At 35.4% G+C, this 14,642-nt stretch overlaps 1 pseudogene across 1 annotated transcript in view; it reads left to right on the top strand.

The window, feature by feature from the left end:
- LOC309810401 (platelet glycoprotein 4-like) overlaps positions 1–14,642 on the top strand; it is a 130,814-nt pseudogene that overhangs the window by 24,057 nt on the left and 92,115 nt on the right. Inside the window, exons 5-6 of the transcript in view lie at positions 1,414–1,458; positions 12,229–12,347. The product of the transcript in view is annotated as a platelet glycoprotein 4-like (transcript). The remainder of the gene's footprint in view (positions 1–1,413; positions 1,459–12,228; positions 12,348–14,642) is intronic.

The following is a 14,642-nucleotide window of genomic DNA, read 5'->3' as shown; positions in this document are numbered from 1 at the left end:
CTTCATCAATATGAAAATGGAATTACTATTTCCTGCTCTAACACTGACATATTAAACTTGATAAAGAGCACGCATCCTGTGAAGTAGCAGTGGAATGAGATACGTTCATATAGCCATGATTTCCTACTTTTCCCTAGCTCCTGACTGTTTATCTGGAGACACCTAATTCATATGTCTAAAATAGGAAGAATCCCAATAAATATCAAGGAAAAAGCCTTTTCTCCTCAAAGTTAAAATGAGTTTTACATCAGTGATTTCCTGACGAAGAATAAAGTAATCAAAATCAAGAGATGAAATATTTTTATTAATTAAGTAACCATTACCTCACACTGAGTTCCTATCTAAAATTTGTATAAAACAGTTAAATACTCACTCATGTAATCCTTTTTCTTCTATAGAGTCCATAGTCACTTTTTTTATAGAAAAGTTTAATGGAGGAAAACAAACACTTCTAAATGCTCATTTTAGGGGATATCACATAGTGTTTGTATACTGAGGAAAGTGAGCATTTCTTCCATTTCAATATTACAGAGAGGTTTTGAGGAGAGTTACTATATGCTCCTAATTGGAGTAAGAATTTCACATGTGTTTAAGATTGTGATAAGGTTAATTTAACTGACCACGGCAAGCCTGAACATGATTAATAGCTTATTCTGTTTAAAAAAGAAGCAACAGCTTGCCTTGACATCTTAGTGGATGGTATGTTAGGAGTTTGAAAAACCTGTTTTCCATCATCAAAAAGTGGCAAACCATCTCTACTGTTATATGTATATATACCAGGAAACAATACAAACATCTTAAGTAGATACCAGAGTATAAATTAATAAACTTTGTCCTACTCTAATGTCAGTTCATGCAAGAGTTAAAAGAGGGGAGAAGTATAAATTGATTATCTGCATGTTTCCAATCGCTATTGATCAAACATCTGCTTCTTTCTGTCCTCCTCCACACTGCCCTCTTCTCCCTCATACTGAGTTTGCATCAGTTATCCACTTAATATTTTCCTCCTATTCAGTTGAACACTCAACATACTATGATACAATCCACTTCTCCCATTGCAACAAAAAAACCCTTAACCCTAAGTAGAGATCTAAATTTCTGATAAATATTTCTCAAAAATTTTTTGAAGAACTCTGGCTGCTCCAAATTGTTCCTAACTAACAACATTTGGCAGTTTTTATTTTTTAATCTGGCCGCTTAATGGTAACAGGCACTTCATTTATCTCAACAAGATGAAAACTTCAAACAAAACACAGACCAAATGATTTAGAATATTTCTTAAACTTAGCATGTGTCACATCTAGTCTAATCAATATTTAGTATTTTAGCAGAAGTACTGAATCATAATAGACAAAGTAATATGAGGTGATGTTCTTGGAATAGCAATGTTCATTTCCTTTTTTTATTCCTAAGGCTTGTCTCAGTGGGCAAGCGATTGTGACATGATTAATGGTACAGGTAAGGGCATTTGTTTTGTTGTAATAATCACAGTGAAATCACCTCCTTTCTCCCATAAATCCACCATCATACCTACAATGTTCTGGAGGGATATGCATTTACCTGTCTTTATATCCCTACAACATAATTCAGAATCTCTGTTCTTATACAGGCTTAGTAAATGTCTGTCTAATGTGACTGAATTTCTCAAGATTAACCACTGAGGATAAACCTTTACTGCATTCCTAGGGAAATGTTTGCTTTGTAAAAACTTTACTTAATTAACTGCCTTCCTGGCCGCAGAAGTAAGGGGTTAGAAAAACTTAGAGTAGTAGTTACTGTTCACAGGTTTTTTATATACTGTATAGATAATAATTTAAAATGGAAAGAATTTAAAAATCAATATAATTGCAAAAGGTAAAACATACCTCCAAGGGAAGGTTTCAATATGAAGTAGAATCAGTGAACTTGCAAGTAGAGCCATCTATTTTGAATAAGGTGATCAGAATTACAGAGAAAAGAACAGAAGCAACAAAAACAAGGTTACATATGTACTAACCAATGTACTAACCATGAAAAACGTATGCACAAATGAACATTCTGAATTAGAGTTGGGAAGAAAGAAGGTGCTATGAACTTAGATTTAAAGTATAGTTAGATCCAATTTATTATTCTCCTTGAAGAAAAGCAAAGTACACATATGCCTATTAGTTTAAGAATTAAGGTATAAAAAGCAAGGGGAATCAAAATGAGGTAATTAAAATCAGAGGTGAGCTTTCAGCTACTAAGAAATATCAACAGAAGCAGAGCATAATGTTTACAAAGCTGGTGAGGTAATACTTTATAGAAAAATATATAATGAAGATGAAAAATGTTAAAACAAAGTTATGTAAAAGGTAGGGAATAAAAAGGAAACACAGGGAATGTTCATTTTCACAAAGGTATTGCTGAGTTTTGCATGTTTAATTTTGTTAACACTCTTCTAGGAAAAAAAAAAACAGCAAAACCACTGTTGAGTTTGATTTGTAGAGCTTTGAGCCATGGGGATGGGTGAAGAAATTCCTTTCCAAGTGATGCATTTCTGTGAATAAACTGTCAGGTGTCCCAATACCACTAACTTTAGTAATTTCCTAAGAATAAACTTCAATCCTTTGATACAGAGAAAAATATACTGCGCTTCTGTTAAATAGTATTCTTTATGAGTTTAAAAAATGTATTTAAAAACTTTGTCCAGGGCTTCCCTGGTGGTGCAGTGGTTGGGAGTCCGCCTGCCGATGCAAGGGACATGGGTTCATGCCCCGGTCCGGGACGATACCACATGCCATGGAGCAGCTGGGCCCGTGAGCCATGGCCACTGAACCTGTGTGTCTGGAGCCTGTGCTCCACAACGGGAGAGGCCACAACAGTGAGAGGCCTGTGTACCGCAAAAAAAAAAAAAAACTTTGTCCAAAACTAAGAAGTAGTGAAGTTTTAAAACAGGAATTGGAGGATTCATTAATGACCATAATATAAATACATGAGCATCAGGCATGAAGTTAAAAGTATCTAAGGAAAAAAGAAGTAAAACAAACAAGGAGCGGGGGTAGTTTGGACAGGCCAGGGACTCAGACAGAATCTGTGTGAGAGAGACTGTTGGTTATGGCACTAGGAAAATAGACTGATAAAATGGAAAAATTCCAACATTTTTATCATGATTTAGAAGTACTTCTTATACCTTCTTTAATAAGCTAAAAGAGACATAAAATGAAATTATTGATTTACATTTGAATGTATTTAAGAAAAAAGAGTCCTGCTAGTATCCACTATCTTAGGGTCATGACCCATGGTACTTTATGGTATCATTATGACATAATCTTCAATGATACTTCAGATGATTTTTAAGGTTTTTTGATATATTATTTTCCTTTAATGGCTAAGGTGTTGGGAAGGCAGTTGTAGACAATGCCCATTTAGGGACCTATCTGGGAAGTTTAAGTTAACCTACAGTATCCCATTATCTCAATGTCAGGATCAAGCTCACTGTGATATTCTGTTATATTTCACTTAACACAAGAGTATAAGTGAAATGTAAGAAGTTTACAAGGTGCAGTTACAAGAAAAAGAGTGTGGTATTCATAACTAAAGGATGGGCCTTACTGTTTTGAACAAACACATTCAGTGGTGGCTCATTTTACTGATATTCATTTGTGGAGTAAATGGAGGAATTATCTAGTTATTTCTTCTTATATCCAGTGTGTGCCATAGATCTTAACAATTGTAGAGGTTCAATAAACTCAACAAATGCCCTTTTTATTTTGATGTATACATTTTCAAACTCTTTGCATGAAATTCTGTTTAGTGAGAGAACTTCAATAAATGATTTATAAAACATTAATTGGCCATAAGATTAGGTGAATGTATCACAGTTGAAAGTAAGAACAACATTTACCAAAAGAACTTGTAAAGGAAGCTCAAGGTAAGGAAATTGCCACTCTACTGATTGGGTAGAAAAACACAATCACAGTTTTAACAACATGTGATTTTGCCATTGTTTTTTTTTTAAACTTTCATTTATTTTTAAGGAGTGGGGAAATTTAATACAAAATTGAATACCATTGAATATGTATAGTATACAGACTTGTTGAATATGGTAGCAGCTAGTAACCTGTCACTATTAAGCACCTGAAATGTGACTGGTACAAACTGAAATGTGCTATAAGTATAAAGTGCACACTGGATCTTTAGATTTTGTTAATTTTTATATTGATTATACACTAAAATGATATTATTTTGGATATACTGGGTTAAATAAAATATAACTGATATTTTTATCAGTTTTAAATGTGGCTACTGGAGGATTTAAAAATTACATGTATACAAATTTCTGGATTGATTGGCTGGTAAGATTGCAGGATAGAAGGACGTGAGCTCACCCCTTCTTTCAAAAACACCCAAATCACAACTAACTGCTGAACAACCATCAACCAAAACAAAAAACAAACAAACAAAAAAACACTAGAAACTTCCAAAAAGGATACCCTACATCCACCAGCAAAGAAGAAGCCACAACAAGACAGTACGAGGGGCACAATTGCTATAAAACTGAATCCCATACCTGTCAGGTGGGCAACCCACAAACTGGAAAATAATAATACCAGAGAAATTCTCCCTCAGGATTGAAAGTCCTGAGCCCCACACCAGGCTTCCCAGCCTGGGGGTCTGGCAAAGGGAGGAGGAGCCCCCAGAGAATCTGGCTTTGAAGGATCACGGTGTTTGACTGCAGGAATTCCACAGGACTGGGGGAAACAGAAGCTCCACTCTTGGAGGGCACACACAAGGTCCCAGGCACACCAGGACCCACAGAAAAAAGCAGTGACATCATATGACTCTGGGCCAGACCTACCTGTCAGGATTGGAGGGCCTCCTGCTGAGGTGGGGTGCAGCTGTGGCTCATGGTGGAAACAAAGACATTGGCAATGGCAATTCTGGTGAGTACTCATTGGCATGAACCCTCCTGGAGGCTGCCATTTCCTCCCCAAGGCCTAACCTGACCCAACAGATTGTAAGCCCCAGTGCTGGGACGCCTCAAGCAAAACAATGAAGAAGGCAGGAACACAGCCACACCCATCAGCAGACAGGCTGCTTAACGTCTTCATGAGCATGGCCCTGCCCACCAGAGGGACAAAACCCAGCTCAACCCACCAGTGGGCAGGAACAAGACCCTTCCACCAGGAAGCCTGCATAAGCCACTTAGACAGCCTCATACACCAAGGGGCAGAGAGCAGAAGCAAGAACTACAATCCTGCATCCTGCAGGATGGAAATTGCAATCACAGCAAATTAGACAAATGAAATGGCAGAGAAGTATGTCCCAGATGAAGGGACAAGATAAAACCCCAGAAGAACAACTAAGTCAAACAGAGATAGGTAATCTACCCAAAAAAGAATTCAGAGTAGTGACAGTGCACATGATCCAATATCTAAGAAAAAGAATGGAGGCATGGATCAAGAAGATGCAAGAAATGTTTAACAAAGAACTAGAAGAACTAAAGAACAAACAAACAGAGATGAACAATACAGTAACTGAAATGAAAAATACACTAGAAGGAATGAATAGCAGAGTAACTGAGGGAGAAGAACGGATAAGTGAGCTGAAAGACGGAATGGTGGAAATCACTGTGGCAGAATAGAATAAAGAAAAAAGAATGAAAAGAAATGAGGACAGTCTAAGAGACCTCTGGGACAACATTAAACACACCAACATTCACATTATAGTGGTCTCAGAAGAAGAGAGAGAGAAAGGACACAAAAAATTACTGGAAGAGATAATAGCTGGAAACTTCCCTAACATGGGAAAGGAAACAGTCACCCAAGTACAGGGAGCACAGAGTCCCAGGCAGGATAAACCCAAGGAGAAACATGCTGAGACACATAGTAATCAAATTGACAAAAATTAAAGAAAAAATATTAAAAGCAGCAAGGGGAAAACAACACATAACGTACAAGGTAACTCCCATAAGATTATCAGCTGATTTCTCAGAAGAAACTGATTCAGCTGATTTCTCAGTTGATTTCTCTGCAGTCCAGAAAGGAGTGGCATGACATATTTAAAGTGATAAAAGGGAAGAACCTACAACCAAGAATACTCTACCCAGCAAGGCTCACATTCAGATGCAAGAGAGAAATCCAAAGCTTTACAGACAATCAAAAGCTAAGAGAATTCAGCATCACCAGACCAGCTTTGCAACAAATGCTAAAGGAACTTCTCTAAGTGGGAAACACAAGAGAAGAAAAGGACCTACAAAAACAAACCAAAAACAATGAAGAAAATGGTCATAGGAACATACATATCAATAATTACCTTAAACGTGAATGGATTAAATGCTCCAACCAAAAGACACAGGCTTCCTGAATGGATACAAAAACAAGACCCATATATATGCTGTCTACAAGAGACCCACTTCAGACCTAGGGATACACACAGACTGAAAATGAGAGGATGGAAATGGGTATTCCATGCAAATGGAAATCAAAAGAAAGCTGGAGTAGGAATACTCATATCAGACAAAATAGAGATTAAAGATTGTTACAAGAGACAAGGAAGGACACTACATAATGATCAAGGGATCAATCCAAAAAGATATAACAATTGTAAATATATATGCACCCAAAATAGGAGCACCCTAATATATAAGGCAAATACTAACAGCCATAAAAGGAGAAATTGACAGTAACACAATAATAGTGGGGGACTTTAATACCCCATGTTCATCAATGGACAGATCATCCAGAAAGAAGACCAAAGGAAACACAGGCTTTAAAATACAAATTAGACCAGATGGACTTAATTGATATTTAGAGAGCATTCCAGCCAAAAGCAGCAGAACATACTGTTCCAAGTGCACATGGAAGATTTTCCAGGATTGATCACACATTGGTCCACAAAATGAGCCTCGGTAAATTTAAGAAAACTGATATCATATCAAGCATCTTTTCCAGCCACAATGCTATGAGATTAGAAATCAACTATAATAAAAAAAACTGTAAAAAAAAGACACAGTTTGAGGCTAAACAACATGCTACTAAACCAATGGATCACTGAAGAAATCAAAGAGGAAATTAAAAAAATACCTAGAGACAAATGAAAATGAAAACCTGACAATCCAAAAGCTATGGGAAGCAGCAAAAGCAGTTCTAAGAGGGAAGTTTATAGCAATACAATCTTACCTCAGGAAACAAGAAAAATCTCAAATAAACAACCTAACCTTACACTTAAGCAATTGGAGAAAGAAGAATAAACAAAACCTGAAGTTAGTAGAAGGAAAGAAATCATAAAAATCAGAGCAGAAATAAATGAAATACAAATGAAGAAAACAATAGAAAAGATCAATAAAACTAAAAGTTGGTTCTTTGAAAAGGTAAACAAAATTGATAAACCTTTAGCCAGACTCATAAGTAAAAAAAGGGAGAGGGCTCAAATCAATAAAATTAGAAGTGAAAAAGGTGAGAAGTTACAACAAACACCACAGAAATACAAAGAATTATAAGAGACAACTACAAGCAAATATATGTCACTAGCTGGACAATCTGGAAGAAATGGACAAATTCTTAGAAGGGTAAAGTCTTCCAAGACTGCATCAAAAAGAAATAGAAAATATGAAAAGATCAATCACAAGTACTGAAATTGAAACTGTGATTAAAAACTCCCAAGAAACAAAAGTCCAGGATCAGATGACTTCACAGGTGAATTCTATCAAACTTTTAGAGAAGAGTTAACACCTCTTCTTCTCAAACTATTCAGAAAGTTGCAGAGGAAGGAATACTCCCAAACTCATTCTATGAGGATACCAGCACCCTGATACTAAAACCAGACAAAGACACCACAAAAAAAAGAAAATTACAGGCCAATATCACTGATGAACATAGATACAAAATTCCTAAACAAAATACAAGCAAACCAAATCCAACAATACATTAAAAGGACAACACACATGCTAAAGTGGGATTTATCCCAGGGATGCAAGGATTTTTCAATATCTGCAAATCTATCTGTGTGATACACCATGTTAACAAATGGAAGAATAAAAACCATATGATCATCTCAACAGATGCAGAAAAAGCTTTTGACAAAATTCAACATCCACTTATGATAAAAAAAACTCTCCAGGAAGTGGCTATAGAGGCAACCTATCTGAACATAATAAAGGCTATATATGACAAAAATACAGTTAACATCATACTCAATGGTGAAAAGATGAATGCATTTCCTCTAAGATCAGGAACAAGACAAGGATGTCCACTCTTGCCACTATTATTCAACATAGTTGTGGAAGCCCTAGTCATGGCAATCAGAGAAGAAAAAGAAATAAAAGGAATCCAAATTGGAAAAGAAGAAGTAAAACTGTCACTGTTTGCAGATGACATGACACTACACATAAAAAATCCTAAAGATGCTACCAGAAAACTACTAGAGCTCATAATGAATCTGGTAAAGTTGCAAGATACAAAATTAATACACAGAAATCTCTTGCATTTGTATACACTAACAAGGAAAGATCAGAAAGAGAAACTAAGGAAACAATGCCATTTACCACTTCATCAAAAAGAATAAAATACCTAGGAATAATCCTACCAAAAGAGACAAAAGACCTATACTCTGAAACTATGAGATGCTGATGAAAGAAAGTCAAGATGACACAAACCAAAGGAAAGATATACCATGTTCTTGTATTCAAAGAACGAATATTGTCAAAATGACTATATTACATAAAGCAATCTACAGATTCAATGCAATCCCTATCAAATTACCAATGGCATTTTTCACAGAACTAGAACAAAAATTTCAAAATGTGTATGGAGACACAAAAGACCCTGAGTAGCTAAAGCAATCTTGAGAAAGAAAAACGAAGCTGGAGGATCAGGCTCCCTGACTTCAGACTATACTACAAAGCTACAGTCATAAAAACAGAAATATAGATCAATGGAACAGGCCAGAAAGCCCAGAAATAAACCCACACACCTGTGGTCAATTAATCTACAACAAAGGAAGCAAGACTGCATAATGGAGAAAAGACAGTGTCTTCAATAAATAGTGCTGGGAAAACTGGACAGCTACATGTTAAAAAAATGAAATTAGAGCATCCTTTAACACCACAGACAAAAATAAACTCAAAATGGATTAAAGACCTAAATGTAAGACCGGATACTATGAAACTCTCAGAGGAAAACATAGGCAGAACACTCTCTGATGTAAATTACAGCAATATCTTTTCTGAGCCATCTCCTACAGTGATGGAAATCACAAGAAAAATAAATAAATCCTAAATGAACTCAGAAGCTTTTGCACAGCAAAGTAAACCATAAACAAAACGAAAAGACAAGTCAGAGAATGGGAGAAAATATTTGTAAACAATGCAACCAACAAGGGATTAATGTCTAAAATCTTCAACAGCTCATGCAGCTCAATATCAAAAAAAAAACCCAACCCAATCAAAAATTGGGCAGAAGATCTAAATAGACATTTCTCCAAAGAAGACATACAGATGGCCAAGAAGCACATCAAAAGATGCTCAACGTCATCAATTATCAGAGAAATGCAAATCAAAACTACAAAGAGATATCACCTCTGGGCTTCCCTGGTGGTGCAGTGGTTTAGAGTCCGCCTGCCGATGCAGGGGACGCAGGTTCGTGCCCCGGTCCGGGAAGATCCCACGTGCCGTGGAGCAGCTGGGCCTGTGAGCCATGGCCGCTGGGCCTGAGCGTCCGGAGCCTGTGCTCCGCAACGGGAGAGGCCACAACAGTGGGAGGCCCGCATACCACAAAAAATAAATAAATAAATAAAGAGATATCACCTCACACTGATAGGAATGGCCATCATCAAAAAATCCACAAATAGGGCTTCTCTGGTGGCGCAGTGGTTGAGAGTCCGCCTGCCGATGCAGGGGACACGGGTTCATGCCCGGGTCTGGGAAAATCCCACGTGCCGTGGAGCGGCTGGACCCGTGAGCCGTGGCCGCTGAGCCTGTGCATCCGGAGCCTGTGCTCCGCAACGGGAAAGGCCACAACAGTGAGAGGCCCGCGTACCACAAAAAAAAAAAAAAAAAAAAATCCACAAATAAAGCCTGGGGAGGTTGTGGAGAAAAGGAAACCTTCCTACACTCTTGGTTGGAATGTAAACTGGTACAGCCACAATGGAGAACAGTACAGTGGTTCCTTAAGAAACTAAAAATAAAGCCACCATATGGTCCAGCAATCCCACTCCTGGGCATATATCCAGAGAAAAACGTGGTTCAAAAGGATACATGAACCCCAATGTTCATTGCAGTGCTGTTGACAATAGCCAAGACATGGAAGCAACCTAAATGTCCATGGACAGATGAATGGATAAAGAAGATGTGGTACATATATACAGTGGAATATTACTCGGCCATTAGAAAGTATGAAATAATGACATTTGCAGCAACATGGACGGACTTGGAGATTATTATACTAAGTGAAGTAAGTCAGATAAAGACAAATACCATGTGATATTGCTTATATGTAGAATCTAAAAAAGAAATGATACAAATGAACTTATTTACAAAACAGAAACAGACTCACAGCTTAGACAACAAACTTAGGGGTTATGGTGGACACGTAGTAAACAATGGAGCATAGGAAACATACAATAAACACCCACATACACGCACCCCAGTAAGTGAGCAGCCTTTCTCTCCAGGATTAAGCTTTGGAAGATTGAAACTTTATGTTTATTTCATTTAAACTGGGCACAAATAAAGGATTTGAGGGAGTCATATAAATATTTAGTCCATAGAGGAAACTAACTATGAGAAACGTCTTCAATATAAATACTCTCTGGTAGTTCATAAGCAAAAAATAATCTCAGAAGCTTTTGAAAACAAAGATAAGAATAGCTCATACTCAAGTAGAGTTCTGCTAAGCCTTAAAGTTTCCCAAGATTTTTTTCCCTAAGATTTAAGCATGAATTCTAACAAGATTATATCTAATTTTTGTAAGTGAAAGCAATAATATAAACTTAAAAATAGGAAAAAAATGGATCTCCAGAATGAAGTTCAGTTTCCCAGAATGAAGCTCTTTCTTATCTGTGTTTAGGTCATTCTATGCTGTGTTTGAAGCCAAAATTGATCTGATAGGAATCCCTTTGTATAGATTCATTTTTCCATCCAGGGCTTTTGCATCTCCACTTCAAAATCCAGGCAACCATTGTTTCTGCACAGAAAAAATTACCTCCAAAAACTATACCTTATATGGTGTGCTAGATGTTAGCAAATGCAAAGAAGGTGAGTACAAGTTCTCAGTGTCACTATCCATGGCATAATTTGCATTATTCTTTAAAATGTAAACTTCACCTGGGATTCCTTTCCACTAGAAATTTAAAGTGAGAATGCAATAAGGGCAGAAAGTTAGGGTGATGGTAGGATATTTTTCTGATTTTTGTACCACTTTCAAGCTCCCAGTTGTTTTGGTGTTGCAAAACTTAGTTACTGTTAGGTAAAACCATACTGATATTTCCCCGTGTTACTTTGGATAATATAACTTTAGGTCCTTCATGCATTTTTAAATTGCATTATTTATTTTTTTGAGTTGTGTGAATCCCTTGTATATTTTGGATGTTAATCACTAATGGGATATGTGGTTTGCAAATATTTTCTCCCATCCCATAGGTAGCCTTTTCATTGTTGATGGTTTCCTTTGCTGTGCAGAATCACTGTGCTCCTTTTAGATTTAGGGTAAAATGAAAATAGTTCCCAGAGTACTTTGAGCATCCCAACTTATCCAGCTGACATTTTTCTAACTTTTTCTACCTTAGAAAATGGTAAATAAAAATAAGTATATTTCAGGATGTCTCTGAAAGAAGAATTGACTCAAACACGAAATTTGGAGTCTATCTTATTTTGCTCACCTACTTCATGTTGGAGTTAGTGTGACTAAAGAGAGAAAAACCTCTTGAATAAATTCTCAGTCCATAGACATATTACTGCCTGAAACATGAAGGCATATGGTTGTAACTTTGTGTTCAACAGTTAAGCTTTACATATTTAAAATAAACACCTAAGCGATGAACAACAGACATCAATTGACTGGTTACTAGGAGAAGTTTAAATTTTATTTTTGTTCAAAAGTGATTAGATGTTATAATCTTCCCTTACCCTGACCCTCCAATTAGTATTCAAACCCAAATTTGCATTTCTTTTTAACTTAAAAAGCTTTATTTTCAAGGGAATCTTTTCTGAGAGGTATGTGTAATGAGGAAAATGATTTATTATGATTGTCAGTTAAAACTTGTTTTCAGGAAAACCCGTGTACATTTCACTTCCTCATTTTCTACATGCAAGTCCTGAAATTACAGAAACTTTTGCAGGCTTAAATCCAAATGAAGAAGAATATAGTACGTACGTAGATGCTGAACCTGTAAGCAACTACATTATTGATCTGATTGGTTTAATACCGTTTTCTAAAAATGAAGGAAAAATTAAATTATCTCCATTTTCTCAATCACATTTATTGATCATATTTATTGCATCACAATCTTGATAAATTACTTACTTTTATCTCAATGAAAATTACATCGATCTCTTCCTATTGTTGCCTATGAAATGTCACAGTAATTCTATTCTGGTTTTTTAGCATGTGGAATTTTATAGACCTTTTTAATTGTTCACACGTCAGGGAAAGCAATGATGGAATGATTCTAATTGGCTTAAAACAATTTGGTATAAATTACAATTTTATGCTCATTTTATGCTTAACTGCAAGCATTGTTTATATGAAGTGACACTGTAGATTACAAAGGATTAAAAGAGATTTTATGGGTATATGTGTATTTGGGGCAAGATCTATTACACTTAGCGTCAGGAAAAATCTGTTAAATTTCCTATAGTGTAACAGTTTCACCTTTTAATTTATTTTAATATTCTCCTTTTCAAAATTTAAACGACATGCCAGAATTTTAGCAGGCATGTTTCAGTTTAAATAATGATAGAAGTAGTATTATAATTATACTGATGATACACAGGTTCTGGCTGATATATAGTTGAACATGCGTAGCTCAGGATTTAAACTGACTGTATGAGTTCTAGGTATCAGTATTGTTGTTGTTGTTCATCCTCCAAAACCAGCTCAGACAAATATCACAAATCTAACTAAAGCTTAGACACGAGGCTGGGAAAAGGAATTGTGTGTGTGCATGTATATACATATGCGTATACATCTGTATATGCACAGGCATATACACATAAAATTTAAGTATGGAGAGTTATGTATGTGATATTTAATATGTTCAATTAATTATTTAATAAATTTCATGTTTCAAGTAGTACAGTTTCACCTTAGGCTCTACATAACAGTAAAAATAAATTTTAGATTTATAAAAGACTTTTTTTTTTAAAGGAAGTTGGTAATTATTTTAGTTTGTTCTCTTTTTAGATATCTGGATTTACTTTATGATTTGAAAAACAGCTGCAGATCAATATACTGGTTAAGCCAGCAAGAAAAATTGAGTGAGTCTCTTGAACGAGCTTCATTACTATTTTTAGTATTTTCTTGTAAGAATATGAGTATATCTATGAAAGGAAGGGGAAAGAATATAAAATGTCAACTTCTCTTTGGCTTAATGTCATTAAATAATTATTAAATGCTTGTAACTTTCATTTGTAATTTAGAATTATATATATTTTCTATTGAAATGGTATTTACACATATTTTGGAATGAGTATTTGTGGCACTGCTCATTTTGCTAGCTGTCCAAATATTTCCATGACAATAGTTTCTAGAATTCATATTTTAGTTTCCTGGCATAATTTGTTGAAAGGGAAAATATATGCTTAGAAAAAGTTAATCTAATTAGAAATCTGTATTAGAAAGATTTATAAGAGTGAAAGATGTCTGAGAAACATCCATATTTAAATATTAAAATTAAATGATTTATCACAGGGAACAAAAAAACTTAGTTGCAAGAGCAACTAATTTCTGAACATTCATTTAACACTAGTAATTACTAACATTTCTGTTATATATGTGTAATGTATTAGTATAAACTTTCATAATTATTTTCAATGTATATAACAGAGCATTAAGGGGTCTTAAGCAGAACTTAGTATTTTTTAATCTATTAGTCACCAAAAACAGTAAACTTCTTTGTATATTGAAAAAGCTTTTGATGTTTGAAAATTGAATAAGTATGTATAGTATTTGAAGTTCTATGAGTTTCCATTACCCATATGGACAAGTTCATATATTATTAATTATATAATTAATTATTTTGAGAGAACCAAGACACACAGAAATGTCAGGATTATGTTAGATTTCAGTACTTTTAGAAAGATAAAGTACTTCCTATCATTTAAGATTTTCATAATGCATCTATTAAACACTATTTCTTGTCATACTGCCTGTGATGGGAAAGAGTCAGGGAAAAGTGAAACTCCAAATAACTCAATGTGAGTTCTGAACTGCTAATAAAAGCCAACCAAGTTTATAAAGACCAGGTCTGAGTAGGTATAGGCAGTTTATCTATTACCTGACAAGATATTTTAGTGTGAATCATGGAACTGATTAGGCACAGAATTAGGAAACGCATTTCATAAGGCTTTAGAGGAAGGAAACTGTTGATATTTGCCATTTCCCTCTGTCACTAGGAAACATCATTTGGAAAACTGGAAAATATTTCTGTAAGACCATTGTATTGATCAGTGAAGTCAGTGTATT

This window comes from Mesoplodon mirus, assembly GCF_964341445.2.
Source record: "Mesoplodon mirus genome assembly, chromosome: 9".
Lineage (NCBI taxonomy): Eukaryota > Metazoa > Chordata > Mammalia > Artiodactyla > Ziphiidae > Mesoplodon > Mesoplodon mirus.
Note: the sequence above shows the minus strand (reverse complement) of the source record. Positions and strands in the feature narration are given on the sequence as shown.